We start from the raw sequence: 21,744 nt of genomic DNA, 5'->3' as shown, positions 1-21,744 counted from the left end.
ACTGAAAGTAGGTGTCTGTAGCAGCTTTCTTGTGGAAATAGCTCAAATTCACGTGTGTTAAAGGCTCACTCACTTTTCTGAATAAAAGCTAATAGATTTCAGAACAAGTCCAGCCAGCTGTCTCCTGTATAGGTCTGTGCCCTTCCAAGCATTCCATCTTCCATAGGATCACTCCATACTAACACAAGAAAGACGGAAGGGATTTTTCACCCCTCTGAATAGCCCCTGTACTGGTGGAATTTTTAGAATCAATGCAGGCAGTGAGGTCTTGAATGCTATGACTTTGAATTTGCACCTGCTCAATCTGCTTTTCTCATCAAGTGCTTATAAGCACCACAACAGCAATGACCTTTTCCCTACTTCTGTGTTTAACCCCCAGCAGTCTTCATCATATTACTCTGTTCAATAAATGTGGATGTCCAGCTCTTTTAGCTCCTTCCATCCCCAGACAATTTAAAGTTGACTCTAATAAAATGTTTTGCAACTTACAGCATGAAGTTGTTAAAAATCCTCTGTCAGATAATTGTTAAAAAGAATAGTGCAAATGCTCTTAGTGTTTACTGGCTCTAACTTACTATACCTAGACTTGTAAAAATCATACCTCAATCACCTTTAGCCAGCTGGCGTGAGGATACCATCCATCAGCAAGGGGATGGTGTTGCTGATCTCTCATTTTCTCTACAGTCTGAAAGCTGGTGCTGCTGGAAGATGGTCCAGGTCATAACTCTAGCTGGAATGCTAGGATATAGAGAGAAGCCCTTTCCACTGTTCCTTGCTCAGCACCAAACAGATGCTTTAATGTAGTTTCAGAGCATAATCATGGCCATGATTGTGACTAAATGCATACATTTCCTGCATAGGCTTTTGAGCAAGTCTAGGAAAGCAGGTACTCAATGGGTCTCCTCACTAAATTCATCCTGGTTCAATAATATCTTTTCATGAAATGTTAGTATAGATAGAGGCTAAAAGCAGAAGCTAACTGTGAGAAAGCCATTCGGGTGGTACTTTCTTTAGAAATTATAATTCTAAATTTCAAGCAGAGATTAAAATTTGGAGGCTGTTTTAATATTATGAAAATGAGATGGTTGAACTTGATTCAGTAAAATAAAACCATGGCTTACTTGTCCAAATAAAATTTCTCTTGACATTTGTCAGTTACTCTAAATATAATAATTTATAAATGTTTTATTGTTAATGAAACAACGTTAATCTTTTTACATATTTACAGAACCTGTTTTACTCTTAGGAATGTTATTTAAAAGACAAAATAAGAATATATGGTCACTCTGCTTCCCTTTAAACCTAAGTGATACTCAATCTAAACACAGCAGCATACAATGTTATCAGAAAGATCAAACCCCAACTGTTAATCAAACCAGCCACACATTTCACAGTATACAGAAAGCTGCATACAGCAGCTTAACAATCATACCACAGTGAAGCTGGAACATACAATCAGATATTCAAGAATGCTTTCACCTCACAGATATCCAATTAGGCTTTAAAGTAGGAATAAATTTCCAGGCAGGTGTACAGATTGAAGTTTAAATATGTCCTCTTGTTTGACTAGCAGGAGCTTCAAGAAATTGATATTCTGGGCTACGATCATAGCTCAACTGGTAACGTGTTTACCACACAAGAACGAGAACCCAAATTTGATCACCAATCATACAAAAAAAAAAAAAAGGCCAGGTGTGTAGGCACACACCTGTTTTCCAACAGCAGGGAAGGAAAAGACAGGAGGATCCTGGGTTCAGGTGGCTAGCCAGGCTAGCTGAATCAGTGAGCTCCAGGCTCATGGGGAGACTCTGCCTCAAAAACACTGAGGTTAACTGTGACTAGGGAATACACTTGACATAGACTTCTGGTCTACCTATGTACATCTATGTACATGAACACATTTGCAGGTACACTGGCCTCTGCTACACACACAAACACACACATAGACACACACACACACACACACACACGCCTCTCCAGTATAACATTCATTTCCAGTACAAGAGAAAGAAATATGAATTAACATTCACCTTTGAGCTGTGTAAAAATAACTCTCAGACCATGGCACTAAACACTCAATATTCTGGTGTCTACACTGGCTGTTGGGAAATTCATAGTACAGCATTTGACATAACCGTTTGCTCAGGTGAAATACTCCGGGAATGCTCTATAATTCATTACATTGATAGAGTGAGGCTGAATAAGTAGATCATCTCCTTGTACAAGGCTACATTTTAAATGACCATTTTAACTCTATAAATTAGGGTTGGATTGAGAATAAGAGAGGTTTAGAAGACAAACTAAGGAGCCACTCTATGAAATAACAGCTGTATAAGCTCATACTATGAAGACTCATTCTCAAAAGTCATGCATAGAATTTATATTAGTGGTAAATAAGAAAATCAAATGTTTTAATTTAAAACATTGTTATATAGAAATGCAACATCCATACTGTGGTGCATTTTTACTTTGGTGGGTAAAGCAGAAAAGAAAAAGTTTAAAAGGCAATAATCACCCCATGAACAAACATAACAGATGAATTTCCTAAATGTTATCAAGAGGAGATGAAGTCCAAGAAAGGACAAAGCCTTACCTCACATCCCCTGAGCTTTGCAGTGGTGAGTGAGTAGCTGATGCTGTTACAGAGGCCACCTTACATACGTAGTCTCCCTTGAGTATTCGAGGCAGAAAGAAGAGATAGAGGAAAAGTGAGCGTCCTGATGTCTGCTGTCCTGGCCAGCTGTGTCTTTCTTCTTTAGCTACTGTGTACTACAGTGCATTTGTCATTCTGGAAGACTTGCTTTTAAAGTACTAATCTCATCAACATCTTGTTCTCCTTCAGTGGTCCACTGATATGTGAAGACCAGAGTGTGTTCTCATTGGAGGGTTCGCCTCGTATTAGGTAGCCAGACAACCCATCTCAGTCCTCTGGCTTGAGCCATTGGAACACCATGCATCCCGTGGCCACGCTTGTTCTGCTTGGCCTCCATTCCTACCAGCTTGTTTCCTTCTCCCCCTCCCCCTTCTCTTTACACATTACTGAGAGGTTAAATTTTTACAAATCTTACGTTCATAAGACATTTTTTTGTCTTCAAAGTGATAGTAGATAAGGAGGGCTCATAACCTGGCCTTCCAGGGTGGAAAACTCCATTGGAGATTGTGAATGTTAGTACATGTGTACACTTCATTATATGTTTCAGGTGGGAAAAGAAAATGTTAAAAAGACAAAAGAAACTGAACACACACACACACACACACACACACACACTTAAAAACAATAAAAATAGATCTTCAGAAGGCCAAAGAAAACCTTCCAGTATGGGCTGGCTCTTTTATCTTTGAGAGGACTGACATGAAGTTTTCAACTGTAGTCACTTTAGAACTGAAGCAACTTAAACTCAGGAGCCTAGACCATCATTTGCCTTTATCATCTTCATGTCACCTTCATTATAATTATCTCAAAAACGTCTTTATTCCCTAACACTGACTTGGACATATTTTCGGTAAGCACAGGGAAGACACTAAGACTCACTTGCATCCACTCTTCCCTATGAACTTTACGTAATCAATCCTTAGATTTACGTGATATCTTGGCCTTTACTCTGAAAGCCTTATATCAGCTATGACTTTATTCTAAAAACCAACTGTCTTTAAACTTCAATATCTATTCCTCCCCTTTGGAAATGGAATTATTTTCCCAGTGGTTCAACAAGGTGTCCTTTGGGCTTCTGCTATATCTATGGCAACCATTCTGTTGTGGAGACTTGTAAATACTCAAGGCTTTGGAGACTGGGCATATAATGAAAGATACATTGCAATAATACACATTTTAAGTTCTTTGTTTAAGCTAGCAACAGTAGCTTATTAAAAGTTGCTGGGGTATTTCCCTTGGCTCTGATTATCTATTTCCTTAAATTTAGTAGATGCATTGGGGAGAAAACAAGAAAAATTAAATTTAGAATATTGCCAATTTAATTTGATTATGTATTTAAGAATTTTCTAAGTGGTAGTAAAATAGTAAAGCCATCTTTCAAAGAAGTGTGTGGTCTCAAAGATGGCATTTTTACCTTGGCTAAATTTTCTACTTTTTTCTAGGAGTGACGTTCATTTTGAAGGTCTCCCTTTTCAAAGAATTCCTATGAAGCTTTTTATCTATTCTTAGCATTCTTGTGAAACTGAGAGAAGAAGAACACCAAATATTTTATAAGTGAGGATGAATGAGGAAAATAATGTCTACTTATGTTGAACTTAATTCAACATTTCCTTTTAGTTAATAATCTACTTACTGAAAGAAATCTTGGGTTCTTCAGACACATTGATGATTTGAGGTCTGGGACAGGAAGTATGTACAATGTGCCAAGAACCTCTCACACTGCCAGAAAAGAAGGAAAGAAAGAAGGAAGAGAAGGAGAAAGAGAGAAGGTGGAGAGGAAGAAGAGGTGAGTTTAAACACACACACACACACACACACATAAATATAAAATGGGTATGTCAAAGATATCAAAAGCTCCCAATTGATAGAGTTGGAACAATTTGGTAAGCAAAATGAATTGGTGAGGAACATCCATGGGTACACAATTATATAAAGAAATGATTAAACAAATAGTGATTTGTTTTGTAATATGTACACTAATATTAATTGGGATATGCTTTGGATAAACTTTTATTTTCTAGGATTCAGTTTTCTTGCCTAATAAATGAAGAGACCTCATGGTACAGGAAGTATTTATATTTAATATTTCTCCCAAATCAAAATAGATCGATTGTAATAACTTTATATTTTGAAATAAATATAAATATTCAATTTTAATAACAAAGGAAACTCACAGGCATGGGCAGAGACTGAAACCCTAACGTACTAGTGAAATGAACCTACATGAGACTAAATGAAATGGTTGAGATTAAAGTGAGAAACTCAAAAGCAAGTTAAATACTACCTTAGCATAACCAAAGCCATGAGGAAACAAAAGGTAGCAAGAACTGAGGTAATTCCCCAGGATGAAAAGTGATGGACTGATGGAAGAAATTAGAAGAGAGTTAAGCATTTGTGGGAAACAACATGGGTTTAATGATAAGAAAAAAACATAAATAATAAGAAAGAAGGGTAACACAGGTAATGTCTGTTATTTTCCAGAATTCAAGCAACAGGAGGTTTTCAGGAGAGACAATGTATGCAGACAATAGGGGAAAGGAAAATAAGCCCACACATGGATGTAACAATGGCAAAAAGACTGTATGTCCCACTAGATAAGACAGTTGTTCAAAGAATACAGTAATCATGGTGACAGCTCATTTTTCACCAATCAAAGACCTTGTTTAAAGCCCTGTAGAAAAATAACTCAACAGAAACTTGTGTGCATTTTAGAAAGTGTAAAGTGAAGCATCTTTAGGCATTGAAGGGCTGAGCTTAGCACTCAGATCTTTGCGGAAAAAAACAAAACAAAACAAAAAAAACTACTGAAAGACATAATTCAAAAATTCACAGTTAAGGAGTAGGATTTGAAAAAGTTGACAAGAAAAGAAACAAGATATTATGATATAAATATATACAGGTGTTTACAGTAAATAAGCAAATAAATGAACTTCCTTTCATGTTGAAAACATGTCAGCATTAAAATGTGAGACTGTAAAAGCATGAAAATCAGAAGTGGGTCATCTAAGGATTAGTGAAATGTACTGGATAAAGGCTTTCTTTGCATTCATGTTTGCGAATTAATAATGGGGGGGTTGCAAGATGGTGACGCCAGGAGGACAATCTTTCTGACCAGCAGCACAGCAGGATCCGTACAGTGACCAGCAGACAGAACTCTCGGTCCAAAAACACCAGAGACCTGTTTTTCCCAGGTGAGAGGATACCCCTTGGTGTGGGATTTAATCAGCTTCAACTTGCCCAGCTAAACAGCGAAAGAGGTCCTTGTTCCACCAGGCACTTGGTTGCCAGCCCAGAGCCACACGCCAGCATGCTCTGATCACTGTCCCAGACTGAACTGTGGGCCCCACAACATGAGAGACTGGGATTTCCAGTCAAGAGAAAACCCCACAGTGCAGGAAATGATCGGGACCAACCTTAGGTCACCCAGACAATCCCTGGAAAAGACCCAGGGTCGGGCGGGCAGCCAGCAGCCAGCCCAGAACCAGGGACACAGGCACAAGCACAGAGTCCTGCTCCGTGCCTGACTAACTGCCCCAGATAGAACTGTGGGCCCCAGGACACCAGAATCTGAGTTTCTCTGTCAGGTGACAAACAGAGAGGGGAACAGCAGGTTTGACCTCAGAGCATTCAGCCGACCCCCCACCCCCACCCCTGAAAAAGTTCTCGGGAAAAGTTATAGTTTCGGCAGATGTCCAGGCACCCAATCGCCAGCAAGGTGGCCACACATGCCTGTGCCTGCGGGTTCTACTCTCCATCCCAGAAAGAATTGCGGTCCCCAAAGCACAGTCTGGGTGTAGTTTCCTGCAGGGAGGAAACCCCACAACGGAGGGGTCATCAGGTCCAATGCTCAGGACACCCAGCTGCAGAAGACTTTTTGGGTTCATGCCAGCTCTAGGCTCTAGCCTTCTACTGTAGGCATGAGTGCCCTGCTCACCTGCCATTGATTACTGCTAGGGCACAGGGGCACAAAGCTGCAACCTCAGACCTACAAATGCCTGAGAACCATTAGAGCAGCCCTCAGATACTGGTCCAAGTTGTGACCGGTTATCCCTAGCTAAACTGACAAAACTGTGGGACTCCCTGGTTCTTAAGAGGGCTGTACCCAAAAAATACACCTTAAGAACAGCAGCTGCAGCTCACTACACTTAGAGCAAAAGATGGCAGGGCAGCCATCTCCCAGGACTTCTCCTGATGAGAGGAGAGCACCTGAACACCTGAACAGTTATCACACAGGTCCATGTGCCTGAGGTGAACTGTGACAATTCCTGAGAAGCACCACCATTCAGTTCACCATACCCAAAAAGCTGAGGAGATCTACTTCAGAAACCTGCCAAGGGGATTGTCCCCACCCCAGGACCCAGCAGGCACCAGAAATTAACAGACAACACCTGAGATAGCCAGATGGGTAGACACCAGCATAAAAATACAACCAACAAAAGGCAAAGCCATATGACATCCCCAGAACCCAGTTACCCAGGGGCAAGTAGCCCTGGACACCCTAACATAAGTGAAATTCAAGAAGATGACCTTACATCTATGCTTATGAAGAGGTTAATGGAGGAAGAAAATAAAATGCGTAAAGAATTAGAGGAAGATGTAGCAAACAGATTATGGCCATCCGTAAAGAAATACAGAAAGATGGAGCCAAACAGTTTGTGGCTTTCAGGGAGGAAATGATTAAATCACTGAAAGAAATTAAAGAAATAGTAGAATGTTCAGATAAACCAGTGAAGGAATTGAAGGAAAATACAGTCACACAGGTGAAGGAAAACAACAAAACAGTTCAAGATCTGAAGATAGACTTGGAAAAATTAAAGAAAACACAAATGGAGAAAATCATGGAGAGGGAGAACCTAGGGAAGAAAACAGGAACTACAGAGGTAAGCATAACCAACAGACTACAAGAGATGGAAGGAAGAATATCTGGTGTGGAGGGTACAATGGAAGAAATCGATGTATCAGTCAAAGAAAACAATAAATCTAAAAAATTCCTGACACAAACTATCCAAGAAAATAGAGGAAAAAGAAGATTCTCTCCTCCAAGGCCCAGAAAATATTTTCAACAAAATCATAGAAGAAAATTTCCCTAACTTAAAGGAGAGGCCTATAAGAATTCAAGGGGCCTACAGAACACCTAATAAATTAGACCAGAAAAGAAAATCCTCCTGTCACATAATAATCAAACAGTAAGTATACAGAACAAAGAAAAAATACTAAAAGCTACAAGGGAAAAAGGCCAAGTAACATATAATGGCAAACCCATTAGAATCACACCTGACTTCTCAACAGAAAGACTATGAAAGCCAGAAGGGCCTGGAAGGATATCATGCAGACACTAAGAGAACACAGATGTCAGCCCAGGCTACTATATCCAGAAAAACTCTGTTCTAATAGACAGAGAAAACAAGATATTCAATGACAAAAACAAATTTCAACAATACCTACAAACAAATCCAGTGTTACAGAAGATACTAAAAGGAAAAATACAACCTGAGAATTTATAATGGATAGAAGTATTAAAAATTAGAGATAGTTTCTTAAAGGCCAGAAATAAAATGCCTAACTTACAAATGAGCATCAGAGGAGAAAAGGACAAAAGAAAATTATATTAATCACATAAAGATGACTATGAATAGAGTTACAGAAAGAGAAAACTAAAATAAAGTGGTAGAAAAAAGTCTAACTGTATACAGGGAAACAATTTGAAAGGTAATAATTTATATCTACCTTTGATACATATTATATAAAAAGTTTTAAAACATACTAGGTTATTATGATATATACCTACCATATATGTAGTCAACTGTTTAAAATATTTTAAATAGCTTAAGAAAGTCAAATTTACTAATTTCATGATCATGGTTCAATATTGGGCAAAGGGTCCAACATAACTTTGTAACATCTTAATTATTTATTAAAACAGTGACAAAATAAACACAGCAAAATATCCATGCTGATTAATGAAAAACAATGAAGATCCAGCTATGAATTTTTGCCTTTGGATATCTTCTGGCTTTCTATTTTTAACAAAATGTGCTTGAGCTGTGTTATTTCTTCCATGTCTAATAATACACACATTTCCAAACTGCCCCCTAAGTGCCCAGGGAGCTACAGGCAAACAGCACCAAAGTTTTCTAATGGTCAAGCCTGTGGCTCTTTCCATTACACGAGGCTAGTTAGTGTTCTAGTTACAATCAATGCTAGCCATTCCCTGGGGTAGAAGACTTTAAAGAGTTCCTACAATCCCTTGGTTTTCGTTTTTCTTTGGCTCTCAATACTTAGGTTGCACCAATTTACCCTGGAGAGGTTCTTCGTAGCCTTAATTGAGAACCACAAAAGATAGGAAGATCTTTAAGTGAGTAGCCCTGAATAATTTCCCTTAGCGGGTTGCTCTTCGGAATTTCATTTTCAACATGAATGGTCACACTTCCAGCAATGAATGAGACGCATTGTTCAGGGGGAAATGACGCACTCATCTTGTAGAGCTGCTGAGAGTCTCAGAGCCACTTACGAGTGCGTCAGCATTTTCATCAGAAACCCATTAGCAGGGTAAAGGGCTTGGAGGCTGCCTCGGAAATTGATTTGCTGAGTCATGGCTAAGAAGAGGCAACATAATGGGACTCACAAAAACGTCACAAATATAAACACCAACCTCCTCCAAAATACCTCCTCTGGCAAGACTGAATCTTGTTCTGAACTCATTTTGACCCTGAATGTGTTCCTTGTTGGAGTACTGTTTTCCTGCTTAAGAAACTTTCTTATTATCAGATTTCATCAATTGGCCTTTACTTCTCTTACTGGGTCACACTTGTTCTCAGGGACTGGATAAAACATTAGGGTAAGGAGAAGGTCTTATTGGTCATGCAGCTCCTTCTGTACTGATCTGACTGGTGCACACCACGGGTTCTGAAATAGAGTAACTGAATGTGAAAGGTAACCAATAATCTAAGATTTAATCATAATCTTAAGTAGCAAAAATTTCATGGCCCTGATTCACTCCCAGAATAAAGGGCTGGATGGAACAGATAGCATTTTGACTGTTTTCTGTTTTGTTTTGTTTTTTTTTTTCTTTTTCTAGAATATATATATATATATATATATATATATATATATGCAGGATAAAAGGTACATACACATTCTTGAACTAAAATTGTTCAGCCATGGAGTGCTTTTTGCTGGCCATGTCTAAAACCAGTTCATAGTTCATGATTAGTCCAAGACTAGTCCAAGTCTATCTTAGAAGAATTCTTCTCCATCAGCTCATTCTGTCCTCACAGCCTCCGAATTCTTAAGTATTTAGTATTTATTGGGTTCATTTAAATGGTTTCTTGATCTATGAGTTATTTCAAGGACATTTTACTAGTCGTGCAAGTGCTGGAGCTCCTGGAGACCAACCCCCTGTTCAGGTATGAAGCACAGTTTGAGAAGACAGCTGGCAGTGTGAAAGGTACAGGAGAATCAGCTCTACATCCACTGCCCACTCTTTTTTTTATTAATTACAGTTTATTCACTTTGTATCCCCCCATAAGCTCCTCCCTCCTCCCCTCCCAGCCTCCCCCTCCCTCCCCCTTCTTCTCGCTTGCCCCTCCCAAGTCCACTGATAGGGGAGGTCCTCCTCTCCTTCCTTCTGATCTTAGTCTATCAGATCCCATCAGGAATGGATGCATTGTCATCTTCTGTGGCATGGTAGGGCTGCTCTCCCCTCAGGGGGAGGTGATCAAAGAACAGGCCTATCAGATTATGTCAGAGGCAGTCCCTCTTCCCATTACTATGGAACCCATTTGGATACTACGCTGTCATGGACTACATCTGTGCAGGGGTTCTAGGTTATCTCCATGCATGTTCCTTGGTTGGAATATGAGTCCCTGGGGAGACCCCCATGTTCAAATTTTCTGGTTCTATTGCTCTCCTTGTGGAGTTCCTGTCCTCTCCAGATCTTACTATTTCCCACTTCTTACTTAAGATTCCATGCACTTTGCCCATCAGTTGGCCTTAAGTCTCAGTGTCTGCTTTGATAGTCTGCAGGGAAGAGCCTTTCAGAGGCCCTCTGTGGCAGGTTCCTAGGTTGTTTCCTGTTTTCTTCTTCTTCTGATGTCTATCCTCTTTGCCTTTCGGGATGGGGATTGAGGTTTTAGTCAGGGTCCTCTCTCTTGATTAGTTTCTTTAGATGTTCAGGGGTTTAGAAGGTTTATCCTATGTTATATGCCTATATGAGTGAGTATATACCATGTGTGTCTTTCTGTTTCTGGGACAGCTCACTCAGGATGATCCTTTCCAAGTCCCACCATTTACCTGCAAATTTCATGATTTCCTTATTTTTCATTGCAGAGTAATACTCCATTGTGTAGATGTACCACAATTTCTGCATTCATTCTTCAGTTGAAGGACATCTGGGCTGTTTCCAACTTCTAACTATTACAAATAAAGCTGCTACAAACATGGTTGAGCAAATGTCTTTATTGTGTACTTGAGCCCTTTTGGATATATGCCTAGGAGTGGTATGGCCAGATCTTGAGGAAGTGCTATTCCTAGTTGTCTGAGAAAGCACCAGATTGATTTCCAGAGTGGTTGTACGAGTTTACATTCCCACCAGCAGTGGAGGAGGGTTCCCCTTTCTCCACAGCCTCTCCAGCATGTGTTGTCACTTGAGTTTTTCATCTTGGCCATTCTGATGGGTGTAAGGTGAAATCTCAGGGTGATTTTGATTTTCATTTCCCTAATGGCTAATGAGGTTGGGCATTTCTTTAAGTGTTTCTCTGCCATTCGATATTCCTCTACAGAGAATTCTCTGTTTAGCTCTGTTCCCCATTTTTTAATTGGATTACTTGGTTTGCTGTTTTTCAGCTTCTTTAGTTCTTTATATATACTGGATATTAGCCCTCTGTCAGATAAACGGTTAGTGAAGATTCTTTCCCAGTCTGTAGGCAGTCGTTTTGTTTTGATGATGGTGTCCTTTGCTTTACAGAAGCTTTTCAGTTTCATGAGGTCCCATTTATTGATTGTTGCTCTTAGAGCCTGTGCTGTTGGTGTTCTGTTCAGGAAGTTGTCTCCTGTGCCAATGAGTTCAAGGGTATTCCCCACTTTTTCTTCTAACCGATTTAGTGTGTCCGGTTTTATGTTGAGGTCTTTGATCCACTTGGACTTCAGCTTTAACCACAGACAGTGAGGAAATCCAAACAATCATTAGGACTTACTTCAAAAGTCCATATGCCACAAAATTTGAAAATCTAAATGAAATGGACAATTTTCTTGACTGATTCGACTTACCAAAACTGAATCAGGACCAGGTAAAGCAATTAAATAGCACTATATCCCCCAAGGAAATAGAAGCGGTCATCAAAAGTCTCCTATCCAAAAAAAGCCCAGGACCAGATGGTTTCAGTGCAGAATTCTACCAGACCTTCAAAGAAGAGCTAACTCCAATTCTCTCCAAACTATTTCACAAAATAGAAACAGAAGGAACACTACCAAACTCATTCTATGAAGCCACAGTCACCTTGGTACCTAAATCTCACAAAGACCCAACAAAGAAAGAGAATTTTAAGCCAATTTCCCTTATGAACATTGATGCAAAAATACTCAACAAAATACTTGCAAACCGAATACAAGAATGCATCAAAGATATCATCCACCATGACCAAGTAGGCTTCATCCCAGGCATGCAGGGGTGGTTCAATATATGGAAATCCATCCATTTGATCCACCATATTAACAAACTGAAAGAAAAAAAAAACACATGATAATCTCTCTAGATGCTGAAAAAGCATTTGACAAAATCCAGCATCCATTCATGTTTAAAGTATTAGAGAGATCAGGGATACAAGGCACATATCTAAACATAGTAAAAGCGATATACAGCAAATCTACAGCCAACATCAAACTGAACGGAGAGAAACTTAAAGCAATCCCACTGAAATCAGGGACAAGACAAGGCTGCCCACTCTCTCCATATCTCTTCAACATAGTACTTGAAGTCTTTGCTAGAGCAATAAGACAGTTGAAGGAGATCAAGGGGATACAAATTGGAAAGGAAGAAGTCAAATTATCATTATTTGCAGATGATATGATAGTATACGTGAGTGACCCCAAAAACTCTACCAGGGAACTTCTACAGCTGATAAATACCTTCAGTAAAGTGGTCAGATACAAAATTAACTCAAAAAAATCAGTAGCCCTCCTGCATACAAAAGACAAAAGGGCTGAGAAAGAAATTAGGGAAACAACACCCTTCACAATAGCCACAAATGACATAAAGTACCTTGGAGTAACCCTAACCAAGGAAGTCAAAGACTTGTATGAAAAAATTTCAAGTCTCTGAAGAAAGAAATAGAAGAAGATATGAGAAGATGGAAAGATCTCCCATGCTCATGGCTGGGCAGGATTAACATAGTAAAAATGGCCATCTTACCAAAAGCAATCTCAGATTCAATGCAATGCCCATCAAATTACCAACACAATTCTTTACAGACCTGGAAAGAAAAGTTCTCAACTTCATATGGAATAACAAGAAACCCAGAATTGCTAAAACAATTCTCTACAATAAAAGATCTTCTGGAGGTATCTCCATCTCTGATCTTAAGCTGTACTATAGAGCAACTGTTATAAAAACTGCATGGTACTGGCATAGAAACAGAATTGTGGATCAATGGAACCAAACAGAGGACCCAGAAATAAACCCACACATCTATGGACACCTGATCTTTGACAAAGATGCCAAAACCATACAATGGAAAAAAGATAGCATCTTCAACAAATGGTGCTGGTCCAACTGGATGTCTACATGTAGAAAAATGAAAATAGATCCATACTTATCACCCTGCACACTGCCCACTCTTAAGCCAATGTAACAAAATAACATTCCTGGGTTGGGTCTCCTTCAAAGCTATTGAGTTGGCTAATTGGGATAGATTTTGCAGAGTAAGCTCAGATTACCTACAATAGCATTCCTCTCAGTCCTGGAAATCAAGCAATCTGTTCTTAGAAGTGCTTCTTAATGTTACCTTTGGTTTAGTAGAGAACTTTAGTGACTCTTGTCAATAGCTTTAAACCTTACATTAACGTATAATTTCTTCCACTTTGTAAACTCACAGTTTGGCAGTGTGGATGACCTTTATCTCAATAGTTTCAAACTTCTTCAACTGCAATTCACACACACAAAATCATTTATTTATTTATTTATTTATTTATTTATCTTTATTAATTACACTTTACTCACTTTGTATTCCCCCTGTGGTTCCCTCCCTCCTCCCATCCCAATCCCTCCCTTCCCTCCACCCTCTACATGCATGCCCCTCCCCAAGTTCACTGATAGGAGAGGACTTCTTTTCATTCCTTCTGATCCTAGTCAATTAGGTCTCATCAGGAGTGGCTGCATTGTCTTCTTCTGTGGCCTGGTAATGCTGCTTCCCCCTCAGGGGAAGGTAATTAAAGAACAGGCCAATCAGTTCATGTCAGAGACAGTCTCTGTTCCTATTACAATGGAACCCACTTGGATACTGAACTGCCATGGGCTACATCTGTGCAGGGGTCTTAGGTTATCTCCATGCGTAGTCCTTGGTTGGAATAGCAGTCTCAGGAAAGACCCCTGTGCTCAGATTTTTTGGTTCTGTTGTTCTCCTTGTGGAGTTCCTGTCCTCTCCAGATCTTACTGTTTTCCACTTCTTTCCTAAGATTCCCTGCACTCTGCCCAAAGGTTGCCCATAAGTCTCAGCATCTACATTGATAGTCTGCAGGGCAGAGCTTTTCAGAGGTAATGCAAAAATTTTTTTTTATATTGCAACTTAGGACATACATAAGGTAAATGTGATATATATTATACATAGTCTCAGGGTACTCTTTATTAATATATATGCATGTATGTCTATTTGCATATGTGTGAGTATATGTATATGCAGATGCACATGTGTGTGCATGCATGTTGAAGTTGGACGTTGATGTCATTAGTTGTCTTCACTGATTGCCTTCCATCTCACATAATTAAGGCAGGGTCTCTTGCTGAACAGGAGCTCATCATTTAAATTAGTCTGGCTAGTCAGATTGCTTGAGGGATTTCATATTTTTACCTTCAAAAATTAATCAGAAGAGATAAATAATGACCCTTCACTCTGATCAAGGGAACAATGAATAAATAAAACACTACAATATTAAGCATGTATATAACAAACTTAGCTACACATAATTTTATAAAAAAACATGCTACTGGACTTCAAGACACAGGTTAACCCAAACACATTTAAATTAGTAGTAGGTAATTTTGACACCTGACTTTTTCCAATGGATAGGCCATCAAACAAAAAATAAGCAGAGAAACATTAGAGTTAAGTGATATCACATATCAAAAGGACCTAACAGATACCTACAGAATAGTTCACACAAACGCCACAGAACATGCATTCTTCTCACAGTTTATTGAAGTTTCTCTAAAATGGACCACATCTGGAGACACAAAGCAAATCTCAACAAATATAGAAAAATTAAGCATCTAGTTACAATGCAATCAAACTCAAAATCATAGTAAAAGAGTCTTTAAAATATATGAAACCATTTATTCACTATGTGTTCCCGCTGCAGCCGCCTCTCTTGTCTCCTCTCAGTTCACCCACCCTCCCTCTTCTCCCCCTAAGCGCTTTCCCTAGTCCACTGATAGGGGAGGACCTCCTCCCTTCTGTCTGATCCTCGTCTATCAGGTCTCATCAGGGCTGGCTCCATTATGTTCCTCTGTGGCAAGGTTGAATACCCCCCCCCAAGGGGAGGTGATCCAAGAGCCAGTCACTGACTTCATGGCAGAGACATCCCCTGCCCCTCTTACTAGGGAACCTACTTGGAAAATGAGCAGCAGCCAATGGGCTTCCTTTGAACAGGGCGTCAAAGTGAATAAATTGTAATATTAATATATATATATATACAGATATATAATTAAATTTAAAAATAAAAAAGCATCAAACAAACTTACAGAGTTTAACAGCACACTACTGAATGATGTAGGGGTCAAAGAAAAAAATCAAGAAGGAAAAATAACTTAAACCAAATGGGAATAAAACACAGAATACCCAACCTCTGAGCACACTGAAAGTATGCTAAGATGGAAAGTTAGAGTACTGAGTTCCTAATTTTAAAAATCAAAGAACTACAAATAAATAACTTAAGAGTGTGCCTCAAGTGCTTAGAAAATCAAGAATAAACCAAACCCCAAGGTATTATATGGAAAGAAGTCAGAAATTAATGGATAGAAATAAGCAAATAAAAAAATAATAATACAAATAATCAGTAAAACTAAGAGCAGGTTCAATAAACAAGATTGAAAAACCCTTAGCAAAATTAACAAAAAGAAAGAAAGAGAACACCTAAATTAATAGAAATTAGAGATGAACAGTGAAACACTGCAACAGAAACCAAAGAAATTCATAAAATCATAAGGGAATACTTTAAAAATCTATATTGAAGCAGGACATTCTCCCCAAGCATGATTGGATACCATAAAAAGCTAAAATGATACGCTCAGGATGCGAGGCTAAGCACGGCACTCAGGGTCAGCCGCTTTGGACCCAGAGAAGAGCATGTCTGATTGCATGCGGGTTGATGCCCCAGGTCCCGCCTCTGAGAAAAAGGTATCGGACGGGTCTGATGCTCTTTGGGTGGATGACACCTAAATGAACATTGGTACAAAGTCCCAATTTATTTCTAATATCAGAGATCAGACCTCTACTCTTGCCTGATGCGTCTAAAACAAAAAGGGGGAACTGTAGAGAGCTGCGGAATGCTATGCCTTAAAGATGGAGCTGGTTTCTGCCTTCCACCTTCCCGATGGTGAGTGCTCTCTGTCATGAACAATTCCACATTTGGCTAAGGCTGAGGATCTGGCTTGCTTCCATGTATGTGGACCTATCTGCATTGCCCACGTGGCACGCCTGGGTTGGCTACCCAGAGGCTATTTAAGCTGTGGGCTGGCTTTCCCCAGGGTCAGATGATTGTTCAAGGTTCCTGAATAAACTGCATTGAAAAAAAAATCTATATTAAATTAAGCTAGAAAAACTTAAAAGATATGTATTAGTTTCTAAATATATTTGAACCACCAAAGTTAGGAGAAGTGTTCAACAAATTGAACATTTCTGTAACATACAAAGACAGTGGAAAATTAAAAACAAAACAAAACAATAAAATTCTTACAACTAAAAAGAGCCCAAGCCCAAAGATTGAGATTCACAGCAGAATTTTACTAGACTACAGCAAATACTTCTCAAGTTATTTAAAAAACAATAGAAACATAAATAATACATTGAAACTCCTTCTATGAAGCCAATATTACTCTAATACCAAAACCAGATAAAGACACAGCAATAACAATAGAACTACAGTCCAATACCCCCAGTGAAAATAGATGCAAAAGTTCTCAATGAAATAGCTGTAAACCAAATGGATATATACATCAAAGATCATCCACATCAAGTTGCTTTATTGAATAAAGGGATGGTTTCGACATATATAAGTGATTACATGACATAAATAAATGAATGAAATGAAAGACAAAATCACATAGTAACCTCAATAAATGGAGAAAAAACGAGGTGGGAGAGAAAGAAAGTTATAGGGGAAAGAGGGCATAAACCTCTATAGGCTACTTCCTGCTGATTAGGGATATTGGGTTCCTTGGAGCAAGCTCAGTCTTCTTTGTCAGAATATCCAGCAGTCTAGCAAACCAGGAAACCAGCAAAGCAGCAATACAGTAATAGCAAACACAAGAGCAAATGCAGCCACAGGATAAACCAGCGCGCTTGTGTGTATGGGGGTGGGGGGGTGGGGGGGTGGGGGGTGGGGGGTGGGGCAGCAGCAAGAGCAGCAGCTGCAGCTCCTCTTCTTCTTCAGAGCAATTCCTGTGCCTCTCTGGGCTATGGCATTTATTCCCTTTGACAACATCGAACATGCCTTCATAATAAAAGTCCTAGACAGAGTTGGACTAGAGGGAACATAGCTCAACATGTTTGAGGGTATATACGACAGACCTATAGCAACATCATCCCTAAACGGAGTAATCCCATTAAAATCAAGAATGAGGCAAAGGTGTTCACCATACTCACTCCTTTCCCACATAGCATCCAAAGCACTATCTAGAGCAATAAAAAAGAGAGGAAAAATTAAAGAATACAAATAAGAACAGAAGTCAAATGATGAAAAAATCAGATGATATGATATTATACATTAAAGAGTCCATAGATTCCACCAGAAAACTTTTAAAATTCTGAACACTTCCAGCAAAATGGCTGGATACAAAATTAGCTTTAAAAAAATTAGTAGCCTTTGTATGTGCAAATAATTAATGTGCTAAGAAAGGAAAACAATGAAATAATAGCCTAAAAAACATACAGCAGTGAAGCTTACCTGAATCCCCATAAATAAATCTAATGAAGGAAGTAAAAGTGAAAACTTTAAATCCATAAACAAATTGGAGAAAATACTGAAAGGTGAAAAAACCCTGTAATATTTATACTTTGGAAAAATTAATGGTGTGAACAGCATCATACTACTAAAAGCTACTTACAAATTCAATGCAATCCCAACAAAATTCCCATGATATTTGCCACGGAGAGAGTAATGAAAATTCACGTGATGCTATAACAGACCCTGGAAAGCCAAAGCAAGCCTGAGCAAAAAGAATAATGATGGAGGGGTTACCATACCAGGTTTCAAGTTATATGCAGAGCTATAGTAGCAAAAATAGCATGGTACAAAAACAGAAATGTAGACCAAAGGAACAGAATAAAAGACCCATACTTAAACCCACACAATTACAGCTATCTGATAGCCAACAAAGACGCCAGAAACTACCGACTGGAGGAAAGCCAACATCTTCAACAAACAGTGCCGGGAAAACTGAAGGTCCTCAAGTAGAAAAATTAAAGTTGAGTCTTATCTCTCACCTTGTACAAAAATCAACTTCAAATGGATCAAAAGCTTCAAAGTGAAACTCAAAACTCCAAGACTACTAAAAGAATACCTATGGGGTATTGTATAAGATATAAGGACAGGAAAGGACTTTGGGAATACGACTCCATTTGCTCAAGAATTAATGCCAACAACTAGGATCTCATGAAACTAAAAACCTTCTGTGTAGCAAAGAAAACAATCAATTGAGTGAAAATGACACAAATCCACAAACTAGTAGGAAATCCTTGCCAGATACTCATTCAATAGAAAATTAATATCCACAATGTACACAAAGCTCCAAAAACAAAGCTTCGAGAAAATAAACAACTCAATAGAAAGACAGAGTTATCCGAAGAGAAAAATTGCCCAAAGTGGTCAAGAAATACCTTAGTAAGTGTCAAAAACCTTAGCAATCAGGAAAATGCAAATTAAAAATATCTTAGGTTTTATCTTATTCCAGTCATAATGGATAAGTTTGAGAGATAAATGAGCAAATTTTGGTGAGACGTGGGAAAGGGAAGTATTTATTGATTATTGATGGGAATGGAAACTCGAGTATCCACTGTGGAAATCAATGTAGAGATTTCTCAGTAAGCTAAGAATAGACTTAATGTATGACCTGTTGGCGTATTTGTTTTATTTACTTTATTGGGGTTCTTATATCTCTACCCCTATTTCCAACCCCTATATCACCCTAAATCCTTCCAACTCCCCAAAACTAGGTGGGAGAGAAAGAAAGTTATAGGGGAAAGAGGGCATAAACCTCTATAGGCTACTTCCTGCTGATTAGGGATATTGGGTTCCTTGGAGCAAGCTCAGTCTTCTTTGTCAGAATATCCAGCAGTCTAGCAAACCAGGAAACCAGCAAAGCAGCAATACAGTAACAGCAAACACAAGAGCAAATGCAGCCGCAGGATAAACCAGCGCGTTTGTGTGTAGGGGGGTGGGGGGTGGGGCAGCAGCAAGAGCAGGGGCAGCAGCAAGAGCAGCAGCTGCAGCTCCTCTTCTTCTTCAGAGCAATTCCTGTGCCTCTCTGGGCTATGGCATTTATTCCCTTTCCAGTGTTCCCAGCTGGCAAAAATCACACCCTGCTGGAGCACAAGACAAGCATCGTTAATGGCTGTGGACAAGCTGAGGCAGCCCCATATGCCATACCTGGGATGAAAAAAAAAACACAACAAAACAAAACCATATTCACATAACATGAATTTTTTAAGACAACAAAATTCTCACTACAGTGACCCAGCTACACCACGCCTGGGAACATTCCCATGTACAATACTCTATATCCTATCGCAGAGACACTTGTTCAGTCACATTCATTGCTGCTCTATTCACAATCGCCAGGATGTAGAAGCATCCTAGATGTCAATTAACTGAGAAATGGATAGGGGAAATGTGGTAAATATACACGATAAAGTACCATCCACTTGAAAAAAGTCAATCAAACAAACACGAAAGTTGCAAGAAACTAGATGGAGCAAAGTACAATGCTGACCGAGACGCCTCAGTCTCTGCAGGATAAACACTGCAAGATTTCTCTAACATGTCCAACTGTGACTCTAAAGGTTTGTGTGCTTAACTAGGAGTAACTGAAGAAGCCAGAAAAGTAGAGACTGGTGGCTGGTGGAAGGGGGAGGCAGAGCTCTAATAAGGATAGAACACAGGTGCTGGGTAAGAAGAGGAAAGGAAAAAACAGGGATGGAGAGATAAGTAGTGGATGGGGGGTAAATCAGAGGGAAGAATGTGGGAAGGGACAAGTAACACTAAGAATATTTCTTCAAGCCAAAGACACACACACAAGTTTGTATGCATGTAAATATGTGCATGGATCTACATAGGTATGTATGTACAGTATGTATAGGATAGTATACTATAGTATGTATGTATAATTGAAATTACCCCACATAGGGTAATGATGATTGCCCTCCTCCAACTCCATAGACTCTAAATGCAGAGATATAATAAACACAGTGCCAGGAGAGTGATAACTCCCTTCTAGTTGCTACTCATGGTGGGATTTATCCAAGACACCCGAAATTGATAGAATCGCCTGACAAAATTTGAGGGCAAGATCTTGTTTTTGAAGACACCACACACTTTAGTCATGTGCCTTAGAGAAATCAAGCAGAAACAGCCTTATCTAGAAGCCTCCTCCCTGGGCATTTGCTCTCCTAGTATTGGAAAGTGCTGTGCAAGCCGCCAGGGGAGAAAATGTACCACAGTATCCTCTGAACTACATAATGATTGGCAGTGCATGGAATGCCTAATGGTATAATAGTGGCACTGATGTCTTTGTGGTAACCAACCACTGTCTGATAAGATGTAAGGCTCACTTAATAAAAAGAAACTCATGCCTGACACTGTAAACTGATCAAGGTTTTCATGGCTGGAGAGATCATAGACCCTAGAACCATTTTACTAAACTGACCTAGTACACACTTTATGAACACTTGTCCTTTTACTGACAAATAAGTACAGCCTTCAGTAAAGAAGTTTTTTTTTTTTGTATCAGATGGAGAAATGTCTTCTTTGAGATCTGTCAGATTAAACTGACAACACTCATTTACTTGTCTGCCCTCAGAAAAGAGATTTGAAAACTGTAGTTTGATTTGAAAATTCTTCAAGCAAAATCAAAAGGAAGAGTTTGCAGAGAAAATACTGCATAAATAGCAAAATGTTTAGTATACTAAAGAAGAAATGTCAACAGCGTGATCCCCAAGTAATTGCAAAAATACAACTGTTCAAAGTGCAGAGAAAAACTGACTATGGAGCGCCAAAAGGGACCTCTAGAACATTCCCAAGAGCCAGTTCTCCTGAAGCAGCACAGAAGAGGGTTGTAAGAGCCAGAGAACCATGAGGACTGCTACAATGTAATCTCTTCTGGATGTGACAGGAACGTTACACCCATGAACTAGAAATATGACTTGTCTGCACAAGACCACCTGAGTCAGCATTTGGCTATGGGAAATGCACATAAGACTAGACTCCTATTTGAAGGTGTGAAGTAGTAGTTGGCTCAGAGGGAGGAAGAATCCCTTTTCTTTAGGGATAAGTAACCCGATAGTTGGTCATGCTGAAGCAGTCAACCCTACAACCAGTAAATATGGGCAATGCTTACTTGCTTCATTAAGCTATTATATTATAGAGCAATATAAGTAATACAGTAA

General features: G+C 39.2%; 1 protein-coding gene across 2 annotated transcripts in view; it reads right to left on the bottom strand.

Moving 5' to 3' along the window:
- Window positions 1–2,825, bottom strand: part of Slc14a2 (solute carrier family 14 member 2) — a 428,217-nt gene extending 425,392 nt beyond the window's left edge. The window contains exon 1 of one of the 2 annotated variants that reach the window (XM_060377007.1): window positions 2,594–2,825. The gene's annotated coding sequence lies outside the window, so the exon portion shown is untranslated. The remainder of the gene's footprint in view (window positions 1–2,593) is intronic. The other variant, XM_060377006.1, reaches the window with a different exon arrangement.
- Window positions 2,826–21,744: the final 18,919 nt, after the last annotated feature.

This window comes from Meriones unguiculatus, chromosome 2, assembly GCF_030254825.1.
Source record: "Meriones unguiculatus strain TT.TT164.6M chromosome 2, Bangor_MerUng_6.1, whole genome shotgun sequence".
In the NCBI taxonomy this organism is placed as follows: Eukaryota; Metazoa; Chordata; class Mammalia; order Rodentia; family Muridae; genus Meriones; species Meriones unguiculatus.
The sequence above is the reverse complement of the archived record's forward strand: the minus strand, read 5'-3'. Positions and strand labels throughout refer to the sequence as shown.